At 32.7% G+C, this 23,069-nt stretch overlaps 1 protein-coding gene across 3 annotated transcripts in view; it reads right to left on the bottom strand.

The window, feature by feature from the left end:
- Positions 1-23,069, bottom strand: part of Lrch (Leucine-rich-repeats and calponin homology domain protein) — a 212,842-nt gene that overhangs the window by 45,970 nt on the left and 143,803 nt on the right. The window lies entirely within an intron of this gene.

The following is a 23,069-nucleotide window of genomic DNA, read 5'->3' as shown; positions in this document are numbered from 1 at the left end:
CATATCGTGTATTATATTTTCTGTAAAGTCATCTAAAAGAAGGATGAGGTCTATTATGATCAATAACCCAAGATTTTTTTTGGTACACGTTTTTTTCGAAAGCAATAAAGTAGATCGTTTAAGAAAATCTAAAGGAAATCTGCCCGAAATGTCTTCAAAATACAATTACGATGTAACTTTTTTACTCATTTAACGATAACCTCAATGCAGTGAGTTTGTATATGTATGTATATATGTATTAATTTAGATTAATAGCACTAGAACAATTAATATCAAACTTACCTAGTTTCCGGATTGAACCGCGTCTGATCTGGATACACCGAGCATTCGACTTCCTCTCTGAAGTCTTCAGGGCTTCAGGGGTCTCAATCTCCTGAGCCTCTAGATCGCTTCACTTGCACTACTAGTGTACAATATTGTAGTGAACAGTGAAGTGATCTGGGGGCTCAGGAGACTGATGAAGACTTCAGAAAGAAAGTTGAAATTTTTATATTCTCAAATTACACGAGATTCAACCCGGAAACTAGTTTGATAGAAGTTTAATATTATTTTTCTAATAGTATTAATCTTAACTATAGGTTTAACCGTATTAACCGCAGAGTCCTTTTCTAGAATTAATAGAGGTCGCGAATTATCCCATGATAGATATAATCGAAAAATATAACAGGCAATCAGATGATATGTTTTTTTTAAGACAATTAAGGATATACAAGGTGGCAAAGAGGAAAGCAAAGCGCGTTCTAGCTACTGCTAAGGAAATATCGGCTGCACAGCTGTATGAAAAGTTGGAAAGACTCGAGGGGATGAAAAGGTTATACAAGCATTGCTAAAGCAAGGGACAAATCATCAAAGGACTTGACCCACATGCGGCAGATTAAGAGCGCGAATGGAAGAGTGTTAACCCTCCTTTCCACGGGCGACTTTTTTGTAACACAAATCCACGGGTAGGGTCTATCAGGACCAAATTTTAAACATTCTTTTTCTCATTAAAAAATGTTTTAATATTTATAAGGAAACTTACTGATGTAACGTTGTAATACCTAAATGTACATTATAATATGTGTATCAATATGTATTGGTATAGTTTACTGCGTAATAACTAACACCATTAGTTTTTTACAAGAGTTTATTAAAAAAATCATGAACGGCAAAATACAAAAGAAAAATATAAATAAAGACAATATTATTACTCTATGTACTTACAGTAATACAAGTAAAAATTAAATATCCAAAATTAAAATTGGAAACAGAAAATAGAGGGGGTTAAATAATGTTAATTTTGTTTCTACACAATTGGCACAACAAGCTTTTATATGTTCCATACATAACCAGTTTTTGCACAATTGGCAAAAATATCTAGTTTTTCTTTTTTTACAATACCTATACCATCCCCGTTTTCCTGGGGCTGGGTCATCCCCGTCGTTTGCTCAATTCCAGAAAATTTTGCAGCAAGTAACCATGATGTACTCGGTATACGCAAATTTAGCGCTCGTATTTTCATATTTTTCTAGACTAACGCAATTCCTAAAGACTTCAGAAACAATCGACTAGAAGACCGAACCTCTGCATTAGTATTATTGGATCTTAGTATATAATAAATGCATTTATAGCTGCAATGTTAGCCAAGCCATAGCACAAAACAAGAAACGTCCACCCATGGGTGGGGTCTATCAAGATATCTTTACAGGTAGCGATTGAAGGGATTCGCACAATTTCACCAAATTATGCTAAAGTGTATTATTCACTGCCATTAAAAGGTACAACGAGTCTAGGAACAAAATACAAAAAAAAAATTGAAAAAATTAAGCAATTTCATTTATAGTTGTACTGATAGACCCCACCCATGGGAAGGAGGGTTAAGAATCGATGTTGAAATAAAGCAAAGATGGTACGAGTACTTTATAAAGTTGCTAAATAAAGAACACCAGAGGAGAGACAGAGGATCACAAATGAGACTGTAACACCGGGGATAGCGAGAGATGGGTTTGTCGAGTTGTTAAATAGGATGAAGAATGTAAGGCAGTAGGACCTGATGGAATACCTGTGGAGGTTTGGAAGGCTCTAGGGGAGGAAGGGATTGATATTTTATAGCAAATGATGAGTAAAATATATGGGAAAGAAGGGATGCCCAATCATGGAGAGGGAGTATGATGGTATCACAGTATAAAGATAAAGAGACTGTATTCAGGAGTGTAAGAACTACAGAGGAATAAAGTTAATGTCGCACACAATGAAAATTTGGGAGAGAACAGTAGAGCAAAGGTTGAGAAGAGAGACATCGATAGGAGAAGAACAGTTTGGACTTATGCTAGGGAAGACGACAACGGATGCCTTGTTTGCTTTTAGACAGTTGGTAGAGAAATATTGCGAGTAGAGAGCTATATTTGGTATTTGTAGATTTTGAGAAGACGTACGACCAGTCCCTAAATAAGAGCTATGGAGATCTATGAGATAGAAATGGGTTCCTGAGAAGTACGTAAGGCTGGTGAAGGATATAAATGAGGGAGCGTACACCAAAATAAGGACTTGTGACTTGTGGACGTCGAAAGTTTTCCAGTGACGGTTGGTTCGTACCAAGGCTCTTCATTGAGTTTACTGAAATTGTGGATGTACTGACATAAAAAGTAAGGGAGGGGGTCCCTTGGTCAATGCTCTTTGCTGATGATATCGTGTTAGTAGAGGAGAGCAAATATATATTGGAGAAGTTGGAGGTTTGGAAAAGGGCAATTGAAGAGGGAAGACTTAAGATCATGAGATCGAAAACAGAGTATATATGGCTAGGAGGTAAAGGAATGGTTGGGGAATTGGTTGGAGGAAAATTAGGAAGAGTAGGAGAATTTAAATACCTTCGTTCCTACATAACTAAGGGACACTAGATCAAGAGACTGCTCACAGGATACAGACTGGTTGGTTTAACTAAAAGTGAATGAGCAGGGTACTCTGTGATCGGAAATTCGAGGAACGGCTAAAAGTAAAGATATACAAGAGTATGGTGTGGCATGCGTTGGTATACGGCGGTGAAGTGTGGCATGTAAAGAAGATTTATGAAAAGAAGATGGAGGGATGTTACGGTGAATGTTGGGCAAAACTAGTAGCGATAGGATCAGGAAAAAAGAGCAAGGAAGAGCGACCCCTGGAAAGAGAAAAGATGAGGAAGAAGAAAAAGAAGAAGAAGTATCCTTCTGACACAGAAAGATTACAAGATGAAACCAATTTGTTTTCTTCCATTTTCTCTTTTAATATCGACAAAGACAAATACTTCCAGAATCACACTTATTATCAGAACCTGTAAGTTGCCTCTGACCAAAATTCTTAGTTGCCACTTATGAATGGCTTTGGTTCATTTAGAAAATAGTTATTACAACTTAAAAAGTAAATTGGTTAATTAGATAAAACCATGTTGTTCACAAGGTACAAATTAAATTTCCAGATCACGCGTGAAATGTGCTGCTTCCTCTATTAATAAAATTTACGAGTTAGAAAGGATCATATGAGAATTTCTTCGCCACTTAAAATGAGAAATATGTACCTCTGCGAATGGTAGCACCTGTTATAAGGCAAATTTTATATTAGACCATGAAAAAGTTAAATATTTATTTGTTTAATATATTCATATAAGTTTTAACAAGTCTACAACAAGTCTACTGCGATTTTTTAACTAAACCTTTCCTTCATGTTTCCTAGCCATTGTTTCCTCTTTCCAAATCCCGTTTTACTGATATTTGCCTAAAATTATATTACAAACAAGTTGGCTTGTAGGTCCATCCTTCTTCTTTAATAATACACATTAACAATACCTAGGAACAATTTAAAATTTTTAGGTTTGGGTATTACCTTTTGTAATATTTGCTAGTAATTTATATGTAAAAATGTAAACGATCCACTTTTGTGTTCAAAAAAAAAACCTTGCACGTTCTTCTCACACCGAAAAGCATGTTGTGATCAATTTCGTTTTGTTTACAAAAAATCAGCCCATTCCGGTTATTAAAAAAAGGTCCTGATGTCTAATTCTTCTCTGAAGCTTGTATACTGAAGCCTGATGTACTTGCCTGTACATACTTAATTAATTTTAGATCTACGAGCTAACCAATGATCTTCTTTGGTAAGATTTGTCTCAGTCTTATTTTTGCTACCAAAATATTGTAATCTGTTGGTACATCTGCACTTGGATATGTTTTTACTGCTAGTACTAAATATCTGAATCTTTTTTTAAACATTTGAAATTTAGTCGGTTACGAAACATTCGTTCATGTGCATGTAATGGTGATAACCAGAAGTACAGACAATAATTTAGGAGTTTAAAAATTGTGTTTGTTATTACTAGTTGCTTTTCTAAAAAATAAAGACGCCAACATATCTCCTCTTTCATTGCGTATTCCTTTTAGCCAATAGCTGCTGCATATAAAAGCACAAGTTAAGATCAGTTCTTCCTTCAGTACTACACCACCTCATACTTATAACAGTAGGACCAAAACATCTATAGACTTGGCTCTGCAATATATAGTAACTCTGAACCATCGATCATTAATCAAATTTAAATGCTCTGGGCCCACACATTTCTAGCCTATCGATTTCCGGCTGATATTGGAGGAACTTGTAAATGACCGCCTAACATGAATATTAGATTGTTTTAGATATCTTCTGATAAAATGATCACTCAGTTACATTTTGAGCTAATTGCAATTCAAAAACTCGTTAGCATTGAGAGGTCTCTTTCTTTTGAAAGCGATAAAACGGTCACGGATTAACGTTCTAAGCCTTTGTCGGCTTATTGTTAGCTTTACAAACACGTTATCAAAGTCTGCCTATAACATTGTGTGGTTTCTATTTCATTCTTCTTTAAATGTCCATATTTTTGCGGACTGTTTTATCTTCAATTTAACCAATCACAAAAAAAAACACCAATAATTTTTTAACAAAAATAAGAGACCAAAATGAGTTTGGTAAAAATTATCCATAGACTTTGTTGACCTGTGTTTCATATCCATATTCAAGATCGAAAAAGGGTTTCAAATTTCACGATTAATATATTTCTTCTCTTCCAAATTATTTTAAACGGATTTAACTATAAAATATTATAAAATGAAATATGATTTCTTATTAACCAGTTTAAAAAGTCTAAAGTAAAAGGAACTTAAACGTCTTGGATAAATTACGTAATATGTAGCTTTTCGTAAAACCGTCAAAACATCGGATGTACGTACACGAACGGAACTTTTAGATGGTCTTCAGTTGTACAAAATAATCATACTGACTTAATTTAGAAACTGGTAATTGCCATTGACCTTATCTTTTGACAAGTTATTGCAGCAGCCCTGTGTACTTTCTCAGGAAAAAAAATAAACACTCTCAATGTACTTACTATCTTTAGAAATTGTCGGATCTTTTGAATTACTGGAATAATAAATAGCGTCTACACAGTACGCCCTAAAGTGTCAAAGGCGCGTCTCCGAGGAGATATAGGCCCAGTTAAAAGTATTTTTATAAAAGTCAGTTTTGATACAGAGTGAAATTAGGATTCAATGATACAATAAGACCCGTAATTCCCAAATCCGGGTCACCTTAAAAATTTCAAGTTTTTGAATATTTTTGTCTCTGGTGCTGTAATAACCTTTTTTTAGGATAACGTATTTTTTTGTCATCAATGGTTGTTTTGAAAGAAAAGAAAACGGTTTTTTATTGTTTTTATTGAAGAAGCAGAAAACAAACCAAATTGTTGATAAAACAGACATATGAAAAAAAAAAATGGAGAATACAGAACGTGGTAAAACATCAGTGCAATTTCAATGACTAATATCGTGTATTGCCTCCACTTGATCTAATCACCTCTTGCTGACGACGGAGCATACTCTCAATTTTTCTCCGGATTACATGTTGTGGTATGTTATTCCACTCTCTCACTAACAGATCCTTAGGCTCCTGTGCGTTGTTAGGAGGTGGTGTTAGGGGTTGAATACATTTTTTCTAATCGTCCCAGAGATGTTCGATGGGATTCAGGTCCGGAGACCTAGCTGGCCAGGGTAACCTCGTAATTCCAACCTCGTCCAAGGATTGCATACTGATCATGTCAACGTGCGTTCGCGCGTTGTCCTGCATATAAACGACATCTTCTCCAAACCCTGCCATGGTATGCATAACATGTTCTTCCAGAATCTCAGTTATGTATCTTCTTGCAATTAAGGACCCATTTTCGATGAAGGGTAATTCTGTGCGGAAGTCGGAAGATACACCTTTCCAAGCCATGACCGAGCCTCCACCAAATTGCATTCTTGGAGCAATGCAAGCTTGTGAAAATCATTCACCGGTTCTCCTCCAAACTCTTACAGTCCATCGGATCCAGTTAGGCAGAAACGGGATTCATCTGAAAATAACACTTTGCTCCAATCGTTAATTCTCCAATGCGCGTATTGTCGAGCAAAAGCTAGTCGTGCAACTCGATGCGCTAGGTGCAGTGGCGGTCCTGCAGCCATTACCCGAGAAGATAGTCCAGAAGAACGAAGTCTTCACCTGACTGTTGCAACGCTAACATAGCGATTTCGTACTTTCTGTAGACTATTTCGATACATAATCGCAGGTGAGGTGCTGTTTCATAAAGCCTGAAACACAAGGAAACGGTCATCCCGTGCCGTGGTCATTCTTCTTCATCCAGAGCCAAGTCGCCTGATTAGCAAAGACCTGAAAGCGTCAAAGCACTCGTTCAACCGTAGAAAGGCATACGCCAATAGTTCTTGCGACTTGCTGTTGAGTGTGACCGTCTTTCACAAGCGCACAATTTGTGCCGTTTCAACAACAGTCAAGGACATTTTTGACAAAAAATAAACAATAATAAACACTAATAATGGCACTAATAAACACTAATATTGGCAATAATAAACGTTTGTTCGTTGCGTTTGAACAGAAAGTAGAAGCACAAATGAGACATTTAATCCAAGCGGCAGTTACAGGTACCGTTCATTTTGGAAAGTGTGCACTTTTCCGCGAAATCGGCACTATTGGAATTCTTTGTTGCAAAGGAAACCGCTAAGTCAACATTTGAAATGTGCATTAGTTTGTATTTGTGTTATTATTATTTACGATAAAGCTCGTTAAAAATGAAATATCGGCGATTTTCAAGGTGACACGGATTTTATCATCGCGAGTATATATATATATATATATATATATATATATATATATATATATATATATATATATATATATGATTTTATCTTATTATTTAGTAGTTTTTTTTCTAAAAAACTACTAAATGAATTACAATTCTACAAAAAGCTTTACAATCTTTAAACCTTCATGTACAAGTAAGAATATTTTGACTAGACTAAGTGGTTTCTATCTTGCTAAAAACATAGTTTTAAATTTAAACACAGATTTCTAAGCTGCGTGCCTGTATCGCAGCAACCGTACACGCATATTATCATATACAGCGATAGATTGTTCCAAATGCGTATTCGACGTATTCGGTTCCCGTTTTCAGGAAGATATAAACCATTTATCCTTGTCAAAATATTCTTACTTGTAGTCGAAGGTTTAAAGATTATAAAGCTTTTTATACAATTTCATTTCATTTAGTAGTTTTTTAGGAAAAAAAATACCAGGTGCCCAATTAAGACATTTTTTCAACAAAAAATTGCAAATAACTGGAAAAGGAACAACTTTTCCAAAAATTACCAAGATAGAAAAAGTATTTATTTTGATAGTATATTCCTAAAAAAAATTTATTCGAAGCGATTTGTTATATTATTTGTTAATAACAATTTCCGGCTTAATTGGAGAAAATAAAAAAAAAGTATTTGAACTTGGAAAAAATATAAAATTTAATAAAAATTCTAGTTCGTCTAATTCGGTAGGTCTGAGAATAGGTTGTAATTTATTTTTCATGCCCCTAACTGATAAGCGTGGTCCACCCCAAACTTTTTTTATTTTTTGGACAACATGTTTTATTTTTATTTTTTTACGTCCAAACATTTTATTGGCATTAAACAATATATACAATCCTTAATTTTCACTCTTCTATCACCAACCCCTATTTTTTATTAGCCATATTATTGTCACAGAGTTACGTGCCATACTTCTCCGAAACGGCTTGACCGATTTGTATGAAATTGTATATGTGTATTCGGTAGGTCTAAGAATAGGTTGTAATCTATTTTTCATACCTCTCAGTGATAAGCGTGGTCCACCCCAAACATTTGTTTTTATTTTTTGGACAAAATTTTTTATTTTTATTTTTTTATGATGTGGAATTAATCAATATAACTCCCTTTACCCTACATTTTCACCTTTCTATCACTAAACCCTAATTTTTAATAGCCATATTAGTAATTTAATCAATTTAGCCCTGGTCGATACGTGATCAATTATCACCAGATCAGTTATCCCCGCATGGTGTCCACCAGTGTCACTTCTCGCCCAGTAAACAGCACGGAGTAGGGATGAAAACAAAGCCGATTTCCTGTCTCTCTTAGACAATAAACCTTCTCTCACTCCGAAAAGTCTACACAGTTTTGGGCCATTATTATTGTTTATGCATCAAGCGTAGTAGTTACGTATGCAATTATCATTTTACCTTCTCAGTGTAATACTCAGGCAAAACATAGGTACCTAGAATTTTGTAAACCGACATTTATATTTACAACATTATTAGCTACGCTAGTATTTGCAAGCGGTGTCAATTTTCATCAAATCCAGATTTTGACTTATACACTAAAACAGTATTTGCTTTTCAATCTCCAATTTGATTGTCGTTTTTAACGTCTACTTTAATAGAAGTATAAATTTCTTATTCTACATTATCCTTTACGTCACTTCTCATCTTTACTGATTTCATATTCTCTCTCATTAGTAGATTTTTCTAGCAACTCATGTCATTTATTGTCCGTCAAATAGTTGCGATCCATTGTGTAACTCAAAATTAAACAGCCGCACAGATTTTAACTTGTTCGAAGAATATAATTTCTCAGCGCATAACAATGATCAAAACTTATGAAGAAAAGTATGACAAATGGATATCAAAAAAGAATTTTGCTGTTAAAAAATCGCTACAAAAATTTCTATCTTGGGGTAGCTGAGTTAACCCGCACGGTCACGGGAAAGATAAATTTAGCTGTTAGAAATAAGTTCCATGCTCGTAGAGTATTTCGTTAAAAAAAGTTTACCTACTTGAACCGGCCTATTTTCTATTAATACAATAAACACAATAAAAAAATGGCAACTGTTAAGTAGCGTAAGCGGTATCCGGTGTAATCTAGACAGCAAATTCATTGAATTTTATAAATATTATTATGGGCATCCTTTTTACTGTTTAGAAAACCATAAATTGCCCACATACAGAAATAAGTGAATCGACTGGAAATTTTATATTTACTTATAATATTTATTTTATATTGTGAATCAGATAATATAGAGTGTTTTAAATATGGAACAACTAAATGTCTCGGAAACGGCTTGCATGATTTATATAAATTTTGGTTTGTCAGAAATTTGTGATTCGGTCAATATCATGGTATTGACAACGTTGTCCGATTTTCAGTTTTTAGTAATATAATGAACTTAGTTTTTCAATAGATCACTCTATATTTTTTTCTTGTCGAAATCCTTAAAAAATGTAATATTCTCTTAACGCTATAATTTTGGAATTAACACTACGCTATACGACGTCTAAAAAAACACATTCGTGCACGACAGTGGTCTATCAAGACCCACGATGATGACTAAATATTTTTTGTAATATTGTGATATTACAAAAATTTTACTGTAATCTATTTTACAAAAAGTTTTTAATTACGAATTGAGAGAAATACATTTTGTGACTACATAGTCTGATTATATAATACAGCATAAATTCGAAAACCTTACTATGTTTACACTTAATAAAATTATAAAAATACTGTTACGATAAATATTATGGCGCATAAAACTGTAAATATATAATTACTAATTCTTTTCTATTCTAGTAATTTCGGCGCTCAGTTGAAAGACCTGTTTGCCAGCCTGAATTCTGATGAGTCACCCACGATTAGAAATTTCCAGAAGCAGGCCGAATAAAACCAGTATGAGCGACCTTCTCGGCTCTTCGATGGGGAATCGCCGCAATTCCGAAACTACCGGCATTTTATATTTAAAGAGGAATTTTGTTGTAAACAGTTAGTTAGTTTTTGAACAACGCGTCGAGTTTTTAAAATGTAACGCCCGTAGATAAATTATATAATTATTAGTGTAAAATAAATTAGTTATATTGTACAAATAAAGACTTTAAATAAACTTGTAAGTGTTATAAGTGTAGAACCTTTGATAATAAATAAAAACAATAAATTAGATTAATAAAAATATTACAATACGTAATAGGTAACAAAAAATTTAACAGTTTTTTATCAAGTATGAGTAAAAATATGTTTGATAAAATTAAGAAACGTAAAATATAAACAAAATAAAAATTGGTGCAGAAAATACAGTAGCACAAAATTACACAATGATTTTACGTCATTTTGTCTACACAGTCTATGCAACACGCTACAATATGTTACATGAACAACCAATTTTTGCAAAACTTACAGAAATGTCTTATTTTCCGTTTTTGCAATACCTACAGTGTCGTCTTTTATTGGGAGAGGGATCTGATAGAGCTTTTAGAGTTGCCGTATTTGATAACTGCAGACTGAATATATCAATGTAAACCTGACGTAGAGGCTTTGGAGGCCATATGTTCTTTTATTAACTCCATTCCCAAACTTCTTATAATTATCCTAATCATATGGGAGGCTATTATAAATAGCCTCCTATTTTGGCTATATTCTGCATCTGGATTATTGAAGCTAGTTATGATAAAAGTATTAATATTATATCCGTTTAATATTCCATAAAAAGTGATTAGCGGCCACCGTTTCGTATTTCTTGAAACGTCATACGAAGAAGCCATTTTATCGACGATGTCTACACCGATTTTGTAGAATTATAAAATAAAATTGTCTGTGGCTTATCACTAACTGGATCAAAACTGTGTCGTCACGATGAAAAGAAGACGCCGAGAGGACATTTTTTTCTTCGAGGAATATAGGACGAAGCCATCATGTGTTTTCCAAAAGCAAATACAGAAGACTGCACGGGACGATTTTGTACGTTGGTTATAATGGTTGGCAATTGCGTTTTTAAAGTACCTACCTACGTGACCACACGACGGTGGTCTATTAGGACTAAATGATCTATATTTCAAAACTAAAAGCTTTTATTTTTGTAAATTATTTAGATAAGTACTTTTTTGGGGAAAAACAGATATGTATATTACTTATTTATGTAATACATAGTCTTTTGCGCATAAACCCCGTTCTGATAGACCGCCGTCGTGTATCGGAGTGTTAAAGCTAAATATATTTTATATCGGTCGAAGTTAAAACAATACATTAAATGGATAATAACTGCAACAATAACAACTTTCATGTTTTAATAAATTTCCACATACCGATGGAGTTGATGTCATAACAAAACTTTGACAACACACCTTTTCACTTTTATCTCTACTATCTATTACTTCTACTTATTTCTTTCTTGATATGTTTTGAACATCCAGATGCCATTGTAGAAAAACAACATCACAGTGAACGAGTTATCATTTGGTAGGTATACTGAGATTGTACATGAGATTATAGTCCTTATTTTTTTGAGCATGGGAAGCCACATTAAGTGACTGTCAATCGATAGTGTTGCCAGAGAACAATATAACACCTTTTGTGAGCACACATCGAAGACATTTTACAAAAATGTAGTAAAGGATTAAACTTGAAATGTAATATGAGGACATGGTGGGGTGGAGTTTGATAGGTAAAATTTAAGGAAAAAGGGCCCCAGAACGAAGAAGAATATCCTAGCTTGCTAACCTGAGAGCATGGTATAGAAAGATCTCAACACAGCTATTCCGTATAGCAACCAACAAAGTCATCATAGCCAGAATGATCGCCAACGTTCGGAACGGACAGGCACCCTAAGAAGAAAACGTAGAATGAACCGTTTTCTAAGAAACAACGATTGAGGCCATCGGATATTTGAAATGTCAGTTACTCGCGCGAAATCAATGTTCATTAAAATTTCTATCAGCTCGACGGTAAAAATTCAATATCTTTTGATTCGAGTGTTCTGTCGACAAATATCAAGATGCGTTTTAAAGGTAAAGAGTGCAGCTTTCGTATGCAATTTTTGTATTTTGCCGCAAATGAACTCAGTTTTATAGAGGTGTTGAATAAATAAACTTTGCGCGATTTTTGCCATTTTTTATTATTCTCATGAGATCAATACAATGTTCCTCTATCCCCTATCTCTACATTTTTTATTTGAAATATCTTTTTCTATGACGGACAGATTCTTAATAAATCGATTTTTTTGCGTTTTTACCCTCCTACGAGGAGGGTTTTGGGGAAGCCTTTTTCGGGGGGAAACTTTTTTGTATCTTTTTTGGGGCCCCAAAATTGATATTCTCGGCAAAATTCAGCTGGTTCGTATGATTTTTAGGTGTCAAATCTCTGACAACTGGACTAATAGTATGTAGGTTCGTATATGGCTGTGCAAATAATAAATTACTCAAAAAATTAGATACTTTACAAAACAAATCTTTGCGACTCTGCGTTGGTGCAATCAAATTAACTCCAATTGAACCATTAAGAGTAAAGTAAAAAATTCACCACTTACAAAGTTTCCATCCTAAATATTCAAGATCTTACAGCATTATACTGGACGAAGAGAAACTCACCTCCATTATGCGAATGATTTAGAAACACAGTAGTAGACTTCACTCCTTTAACAATTAAACTCAACACAGATGTTTTATTGTTGAATATTCAGGTGATTATACCTAGATAATCTGAATAACATATTTTAATCATGAAATAATCAATCAGATTTTAAACAAATACAAAATGTATAGGATCCCTTTTAACACATATGCATCAAAAGATTCTTATGGCACAGATGCTATTTTTATTGTCCCACTGCAAGTACAACGCGCATTTAAATTATGCATTTAAAGCTATATAATTTATAATAGAGAGTAATATTACATACTCCATATTCTTTTATAATTCCGTTCAGATTTAGATAGTCTACGATCATATTTGCAAATCATCTCCGAATATATCCATCCTTACATAGAGAAAAAGTAACGTTGGTCTCTCAAATTAACTAAAAAACTGATTTTTGTTTGGGTAAAAACTCACTCAGGCATTACATCACGTACAATGAACAAGTTAAGAAAGCATACAGTTGGTAGAAGATGTTACATCCTTATTAACATTCGATGAGAGAATAAATATAGCCAAGGATAATTTATATCAAAGATAGTCTAAACAATAAAGATATATTTGTTTGACAAAATGGGCATGATACACGTCCATTATCCACATCCAAATTACAACTATCCGAGAAGTTCTATAACAACCATATCTCGGATGAAGTTTGGACATTTATACAACATATTGACAATATTTATGATATTTGCAAATAAACGGCAGATTTGGATCATATATGTTTTAATTGTAGCAAGTATACACATCAGTCAGACATACGTAGAAAAAATCTAAGAATTTTAAACGTTTATGGTCAATACAACGTTATGAATATTTTGGCACTAAATGATAAACTTGTTTTAGATTTTATTTTTGTCTTTTCTTTTGTTTATATACCTACCTTACTATGGTCTACTCAGTATTTGTTTTAAAAAAATGACAGAAGTTTGACCCTTGTTCTAATCCCAAAATGATTATTATACCGCTCTGAGGAGACCTAAAGAGGTCGAAATACGTATAAGCGGCTGTCGCTGCTCTGTTCAAAACAAAAATCTAATACCGTCATTATGTGTTACTATTTTACTTCGGTTGGAGTACCAGAAACTGAATTCACTACGAATTTTGACCATGATGAACGGCATGTGTAATGCAATTTTAGATTTCCTTGCCGAGTAATTTATCAAGCTGTTTGCTTCGCAAGTTTTAGAAAGCACAGATTAATATTTAATTTACTTATAGCAGATTACGATGACTCGGAACTCAGATTGACTATTTAACTACTCTTTGGCTGAATTCAAACCTACCAAGTATATTCTTATTCAGAAATGAAATTAAATCTAGTTACTAAATTAGTTCAAATATGTTTTTTGATAAAATTTCATTCATATTCTCGTACAGACACCGCTATACTGATAAGGAAGATAAAGATGCCTCTCGGCCTCGTTCAACCACAACTTCCTGTTAAAAATAAAAGTTGACGAATAACGTTTATAATATGTCGCATATATTATGTAACAAAAACTAAAAACAGTTTTCACTATATAAATGAATTTTCCTGAAAAATGGATGATTTATAGAATATTATAAAGAACTGCCTTGAGAGAACGACGACGTCTAAAAATATAAAGAATCTTACAAAAATAAAATAGAGCCGCAGTAAGCTAATTTGAATATAATATACTTACTATACAGGGTATTTTATGTAGACCGAACACTATGAAAACTAATTATGATAAAAATATAATAATAATCAAGCTAAATGCAGCTGCGTTACTCAGAAAAGTGAAAGCAGTGAATAAAAAGTTAAACTAAACAGGAGACTACAACAAACCAATAAGTAGATGAGACGATAAAATTTCAAAAAAGGCCTCTCAGTTTCACGACGCGTTCAACGAACGCAAGCCCCTGCTAATTGAACAGTATATATAATAGAGCTAATAATCGATTAATGTAGCAATTAAAGATCCATATGTACAATCATTTAATGACCATTTAACTGCTCTTAACACAAATGATAATTCTATTTGGAAATCAATAAAATCGAAAATGCAGATTTCTCCTATAGCATTTACCCAATAAAGTCTAATCTTAAGACCAATCATTTTATTACCAATATTAATTAAGGTATCAAAAAGAATAAATAATTATGGTTCTATCCTCGAGCAATGTATTTCTTTACACCAATTCGGTTTTAGACACGGTCACTCAAAAATTCAACAAATACACTGAATAACGTATTCAACCAAGCTAGCGATAAAATATAAAAAGTACAGTCCATCGGTATTCCTAGATGTTAGCTAGAACTTAAAAAAATATTTGTCATTATGTACTGTTGTACAACATATTCAAACAATTTTCCACTTGCCTTTTTTTGGCTTTAGAATTAGTCCATGCAGCCAGAAACGAAGTAAGTAATAAATCTAGCTTTTTTGTTTTTAATTTTTACTGTAAAGGTACCTCAGCCTGACTGACCAGTTAGTTATAATTATAAAGAACATTTTTTAACGTTTTTTTTTTGAGATTAATCATAATAATCATATTGGGATTAGGACAAGGGTCAAACTTTTGTCATTTTTTTAAAACAAATACTGAGAAGACCATAGGTAGGTATAAAAACAAAAGAAAAGACAAAAATAAAATCTAAAACAAGTTTATTAGTACCAAAAGATTCATAACCTTGTATTGACCATAATTCTTACATTTTTTCTACGGATGTCTGACTGATGTGTATACTTGCTACAATTAAAACATATATGATCCAAATCTGCCGTTTATTTGCAAATATGTATCATAAATATTGTCAATTATATTTATGTTTTATAAATGTCCAAACTTCATCCGGGATATGGTTGTTATAGAACTTCTCGGAGAGTTGTAATTTGGATGTGGATAATGGATGTGTATCATGCCCATTTTGTCAAAAAAATATCTTTATTGTTTAGACCATCTTTGATATAAATAATTATCCTTGGCTATATTTATTCTCTCATCGAATGTTAATAAGGATGTAACATCTTCTACCAACTGTATGCTTTCTTAACTTGTTCATTGTACGTGATGTAATGCCTGAGTGAGTTTTTACCCAAACAAAAATCAGTTTTTTAGTTAATTTGAGAGACCAACGTTACTTTTGCTCTATGTAAGGATGGATATATTCGGAGTTGATTTGCAAATGTGATCGTAGACTATCTAAATCTGAAGGGAATTATAAAAAAATATGGAGTATGTAATATTACTCTCTATTATAAATTATATAGCTTTAAATGCCCAATTTAAATGCGCGTTGTACTTGCAGTGGGACAATAAAAACCGCATCTGTGCCATAAAAATCTTTTGATGCATATGTGTTAAAAGGGATCCTATACATTTTGTATTTGTTTAAAATCTGATTGATTATTTCATGATTAAGATATGCTAATTCAGAGTATCTAGGTATGATCACCTGAATATTCAACAATATGTTGAGTTTAATTTTTAAAGGAGTGAAGTCTACTACTGTGTTTCTAAATCCTTCGCATAGTGGAGGTTACTTTCTATTCGTCCAGTATAATGCTGTAAGATCTTGAATATTTAGGATGAAAACTTTGTAAGTAGTGAATTCTAAGTATCTAATTTTTTGAGTAATTTATTGTTTGCACAGCCATATACGAACCTACTATTAGTCCAGTTGTCAGAGATTTGACACCTAAAAATCATACGAACAAGCTGAAGTTTGCCGAGAATATCAATTTTTGGGGCCCCAAAAAAGATACAAAAAAGTTTCCCCCCGAAAAAGGCTTCCCCCAAAACCCTCCTCGTAGGAGGGTAAAAACGCAAAAAAATCGATTTATTAAGAATCTGTCCGTCATAGAAAAAGATATTTCAAATAAAAAATGTAGAGATAGGGGATTGAGGTACATTGTATTGATCTCATGAGAATAATAAAAAATGGCAAAAATCGCGCAAAGTTTATTTATTCAACACCTCTATAAAACTGAGTTCATTTGCGGCAAAATACAAAAAATTGCATACGAAAGCTGCACTCTTTACCTTTAAAACGCATCTTGATATTTGTCGACAGAACACTCGAATCAAAAGATATTGAATTTTACCGTCGAGCTGATACAAATTTTAATGAACATTGATTTCGCGCGAGTAACTGACATTTCAAATATCCGATGGCCTCAATCGTTGTTTCTTAGAAAACGGTTCATTCTACGTTTTCTTCTTAGGGTGTCTGTCCGTTCCTATGATGACTTTGTTGGTTGCTATACGAAATAGCTGTGTTGAGGTCTTTCTATACCATGCTCTCAGGTTAGCAAGCCAGGATATTCTTCTTCGTCCTGGGGCCCTTTTTCCTTAAATTTTACATTGCAAACTCCACCTCCATGTCTTCGATGTGTGCTCACAAAAGGTGTTATATTGTTCTCTGGTAACACTATCGATTGACAGTCACTTAATGTGGCTTTCCGTGCTCAACAAAATAAGGACTATAATCTCATGTACAATCTCAGTATACCTACCAAATGATAACTCGTTCACTGTGATGTTTTTCTACAATGACATCTGGATGTTCAAAACATATCAAGAAAGAAATAAGTAGAAGTAATAGATAGTAGTGATAAAAGTGAAAAGGTGTGTTGTCAAAGTTTTATTATGACATCAACTCCATCGGTATGCAGAAATTTTAACAACCTTAACGTACTACAAATCCAACTTTCGAACAAATCGAATATTTATCTCCGGTCACTTACTGCTTATAAGCCGAAGTTCAAACATCTTTGTTATCATTTAATAGAGTTTATTGAGTTAAAAACTTTGAATAATAATATACTTTAAAATATTCAAGATATGAAATTGTTTTTATTGTTATATATTATGTAATAACTGACTATGTTAGGCTTTAAAATGCCCCCGTATAACGCAATATTCTTTTTATTTTCAAGTTTATAATGTAATTTATGTGCACATTTTGTGCACTTTATGAACCCTTGCGAAATATGAACCTATTTTGCGTTACGTACTGTTCATAAAAATTTATCGCTAGGGTGGTTTACAAAATTGAAGTTTATTATTTGGTCCCCTTTATTATGAAGGGGTCAAAAATTGTATATAAAATTGGCATCAGAGACAGATAAAATTATTTACCAAAAGAAAAATAACACCCTTTTTTTTAAATTGTTTTTTCATACAATGACCATAACTTTGGCATATGAATTATGTTTGGTCGTCACAGTGTTGCCATATTTTTTTTGTATAAAGTATAGGAGTTCTTAAAATATTAAGATACTTTGACGAAATTATGTTTGGTTATGAGAAGTCACATTTTTTGAATTCATATTAAAAAGCATTCATAAAATATTATTTTTTACTTTAGGGTTAAAGACCTATTTGTAGAATTCTTAATATGTGTCGCAGAACAATATTTAATGTAGTTTAATTTAAGTTTAATTTAGTGTATTCTTTTGTTTAACCTAATTTTTTTATTTTCATTTAACTTCATTTTTCACTTTTCATTTAACTTTAATTTATTCTGTAGTTCCTAAACTATTAATGTTTACCTTAGGCACAATTTTAAAGGTTTTTATTATATAAGTATTTTTTAAATGCAATATATAATTTTATTTTATAATATTTAAAGGTATAACTTTAATGCTTTTAATTATATATATATATATATATATATATATATATATATATATATATATATATATATATATATATATATATATATATATATATATATATATATATATATATATCACGTTTTGTTTGTTGCCGCTTTTTTCGAGCAGGAATTTTGTTTGTTTTGATTTCTTACGCAATTTGATCATAATATATTATATATTAATAAATTGTATTTATAAATACATATTAAATTTAGATTAATAGCTTTAAAAACTAATTATTGTCGTGTATTGTGATTGTGCTATGCCAAAACAACTAAATAGTCTGTAGAAAGCTGATAAGTTTTCATATAAGATAGATTATTTTGAACAAGAAATACGTTTTTACTATTAATGCTCTAAAAGAGGTAAGTTAAAGAATTAAGAATATATAATTTTGTATTAAAAGGTTTTTTATGTATTTTAGTTTGTTGAAGTAGTCTTAAAACTAAGTGTAGTTACTGTTAATATAATAGTTTGACAAATAGTTGACATTTTAAAAATTCCTCACTTACTAACTATTCTGATGTTTTGGCAATGTTGTGGAGTTCTGACGTCGTAAATCTTGAATGGCGTGCAATCATTTTTATATGAAAAATTCTATATAAAAAATCCTTGGCCTAATACATGTTTCTCTTTCTGTTTTTAATTCTTTAAGAAAGGTACTCTTGAAAAAATTATTTAAACAAAAAAAAATGAATTTTGATGAAATATAAATAAATTAGAACAGCAACCAATGGAAAATTACAAATAACTCTCAATGTCATGAACGCCACTTCTAATTTGTATTTTAATTTATTTTTGACAATTATATTGCCAACATGAAAATTTTGTTAAAAATTCTTTTTTATTTAATAAGAAAAAAGAAAATTTATTTATTATCCAGATACCTGAAAAAATGTCACCAAATACCAAAGTATATGAAAAAATTAAATTAAAAACGTGATATTCTGTTGGTTTTACGAATGAATTATAAAGATATACAGTAAAACCTCCCTTAACCGAATCCTTTAACCGAAACATCGTTTAACCGAAACGGCTGACAGTTTCAATAATTTCGTGAATAAAAAGTAAATGTTTGTCGCAAAACGTAAACAATTCCGTTAATTTCACTCACCGATTGATGTCTATGTGTGCTGGGAAATCACAAAAACCAAGAGCTCTAAAAAGATATTTGCGAAAAAGCACTTTCAGTTATAGAAGCCAAAAAGTTCATGGATGTCGACAACTTTATTTTTAGAATGGTTCGAAAATGAATTCGTCTCAAGTGTAAAATCCTTTTTAAAATCAAAAAACCTTCCCATCAAAGCATTGTTGCTTGTTGACAATGCGCCAACTCACCCTAAAAATCTACAAAATGGTGACAATTGTCAGATTTTTGCCACCGAATGTCACAAGCTTAATTCAGCCGTTAGACCAGGGAGTCATAGAGACATTCAAGAGACATTATAGAGGAGCATTCTTAAGACAGGAGACGAATTAATCCAAAAGTGTTCCCGAAATTCTCAAATCTTTAACAATGAAACATGTTTATTGGTGAGCTGAGTCGTGGACCAAGATCAAATCTTCAACCTTGGAAAAATTCTGGAACAAACTTTTTGATGGAATGTCCCCGAACTGTGATTTTGATTGACGATCCTGAAGAAGAAAATGGTAAGGAAACGACAAAAAATTAAACCTTTCGTAAAACATTTGCCGGGATGTGACGAAATTAACCAAGAAGAGATACGTGAGTAGTTAGCAGCCGATGACTCAGAAAGTGAATTCATCGACCAGGACATGATTGATATGGTTATATAGTAGGCCTAATTAATTAGGGACACGACTAGGTTCTTAATTTTTGTTGTCATTGCATAAAGTTTTGTCCTTTTTAGATTACTTTACGTTTCATCGAACAATCGAATGAGGCAAACTCATGACGTTCTGCAAATGAACGATGGAGAGAGAGAAAAACGCAAAAGAAAATAGAAGATTTCTTCAAAAAAGCATGTTAAACTTGTTCATTTTCCTTAATTTTGTTACTTTAAACTGGATCTACTTATTAGAAAACATTACGAAATCAACTCATAGTATTTTTTAATACCAATACTTTGATCAAGAATATTATAAAAAACAATGTTATTTTTAACCGAAATTCTTGTTATCCGAAACGGCCTCCCCCCAATTATTTCCGTTAACGGAGGTTTTACTGTAATATAATTAGAAATTTTACTTACTGAATTTTATAATGAAGAGCAGAAGCACAGGCATTACAACTCGAATGAAAATACGAGTAATGGAACAATGTATATTGCCAGTATTGACGTGAGCAAGATGTGTAGGCCTTTACAAAAAGAGCCATCTTCAGATTCCAGTTAGGTACACGAATTTAGGATGTATTTTGGAGAAAAAACAAAATGGTTATGTTAGTAGCAATAGTAGTAGCAATAGCGATAATAGTAGCGATAAGAAAGCTATGCTTCCAAAAATAAGGGCAAAAAATAGATGAACACTTGGAGACAGTGTATGTCCAAAGATGTACTAAGGAAACACTGAATAAAGTGAAAGACGAAGAACAGTAAGCAAATGGAGGACAACGATAATAGATAAAAACGTATTTTCAGCAACTTTGTTAACCAGTACAAATTTTGAACATGTCAATTAAAAAAAATCAGTACACACAATGTTCATATTTTGGCATTGTTAATTTTGGCGAATACTCTAAGAAGAATTTGTTCAATAAAATGTATTAAATCAATATATAAATAAAAGTCGTATAAATTCGTATTTGTCATAATATCTAAATCTTAAACGCAATTTAAACTTGTGCTAAAACACACATCTGCAAGTAGTAAATTAAATAATTTAAATTCCTTTGTAAAGTATAAATCGCAATGGTATCATATTTCATCGTTTTTATGTTTGCCACAGACGAGGTTCAACGACGATTTGAATAATAGAGGTGAATGAGTAAATAGTGTCAATGAACAATGAAACAATAACACAATGGATACACTAAATTTAAATTCATTCGTTGTATAATCCAAGATCGTGAATGCTGGAAATTTCTGATGAAAACTGTGACTGATGTCAGTTGTTGATGTTATTATACGAATTAGTGATCTTATTTTCAAATATTTTTGAAAACTGTTCGAAAACTTTTTATATTTTGTAATGTTAATGTCAAAAAAACTTTCTTAAAATAATATTCTGAACGTAAAAAATGTTTTTTTATTGGTGCCCCATTTTGCTTACTTAAATTACATCTCAGTGTGTTTAAATTCAACTTTTAAAACGCACGTTTTGATTTGACCTGACAGGAGTACATACCTTATAACGTCAAATAAAAAAAAATGAATAAAATATTACTAGCTGTGTGAATAATTACACTTATTAATATTTTTCCATAAACAAAAACTACATTTACATTGCACGTATATAAAAGTCTGTCACTTCTGTATTTGTGAATTCTCGAGTGTGAACAGGTTTCGTTGAGATCAGGAACCAAGAAACCACAAGAAGAGGAAAGTAGCGCTGAACTTCGATTTGAGTATCATACCTATATTTCTTTCCAGAGGGCGATCAACAGTTTAACATACCGGCCCCCTTGATAGCTGGTAAGCTTCAACAAGCACTAATTGTTGGAAGATCATCTGGAAGTGTACATATCTTCACGGCAGGTGGTTTGTATACGGCGGAGGCAGTTCTAATGGTAACTGTTCTGACTATGCCGTCGGTACCAGGATGAACAGCTTCAACAATACCAATTTTCCATTTCATTGGCGGAATTTCATCTTTTTTAACCAAGACGAGAATTCCAGATTGCAAAACTGTGTGAAGGAGGAAACACAGGAGCAAAACTGTGTGAAGGAGAAGGCAAGGGGAAACCACTACATTAAAGATCCCTATGGATTTCCCCAGAAAAATTATCATGGCTTTCGGTAGTGATAAGGAATATGTTACTGATCATGGACTTCGGAAGTCAAGATCCGGCAAGGGAGGATACTTAAACTCAGAATGCAAGGCCTCCCAGGTCGACATCATGCGAAATCCTTGCAACAACAAAACAATTTTGAAGAGTAAAACACCTAAATTGAGATGCTTACAAATCGCCACCTGGAACGTTAAAAGTATGTACGAAAGTGACAAAGCACATAACATCGTAAAAGAAATCAAGAGACTCAAAATCGATATAATGGGTATCAGTGAAACTCATTGGCCCAACTCGGGAGAATGTAATATCCTAGACCATGCAATGTACTACTCTGGTAACGATACCCCTAAACACAATCATGGAGTTGGAATAATCGTTGCACCTCGTTTAAAATCGTCAATAAAATCCTACATTGCACTATCAGACCGAATGATTCTTTTACAGCTGTATGCGTCCCCATTTGATTTGAACATAATACAGATATACGCACCTACAGCTGACAAAGAGGAAACAATAATGGAAGACTTCTACGAACAACTAGAAATCTTAATTAAGGCAACCAAAAAGAATGAAATAACACTTATAATGGGAGATTTCAACGCGAAAGTAGGACGAGGCAAAACAGGAAAGGTAGTGGGAAATTTCGGACTTGGTGAAAGAAACGAAAGAGGAGATCGTCTAGTTCAATTTTGCCAAGAACACAACCTAGTACTTACTAACACTCTCTTTAAGCTCCCGCACCGT

The sequence above is a fragment of the Diabrotica undecimpunctata genome, chromosome 5, assembly GCF_040954645.1.
Source record: "Diabrotica undecimpunctata isolate CICGRU chromosome 5, icDiaUnde3, whole genome shotgun sequence".
Taxonomy (NCBI): domain Eukaryota; kingdom Metazoa; phylum Arthropoda; class Insecta; order Coleoptera; family Chrysomelidae; genus Diabrotica; species Diabrotica undecimpunctata.
Note: the sequence above shows the minus strand (reverse complement) of the source record. Positions and strands in the feature narration are given on the sequence as shown.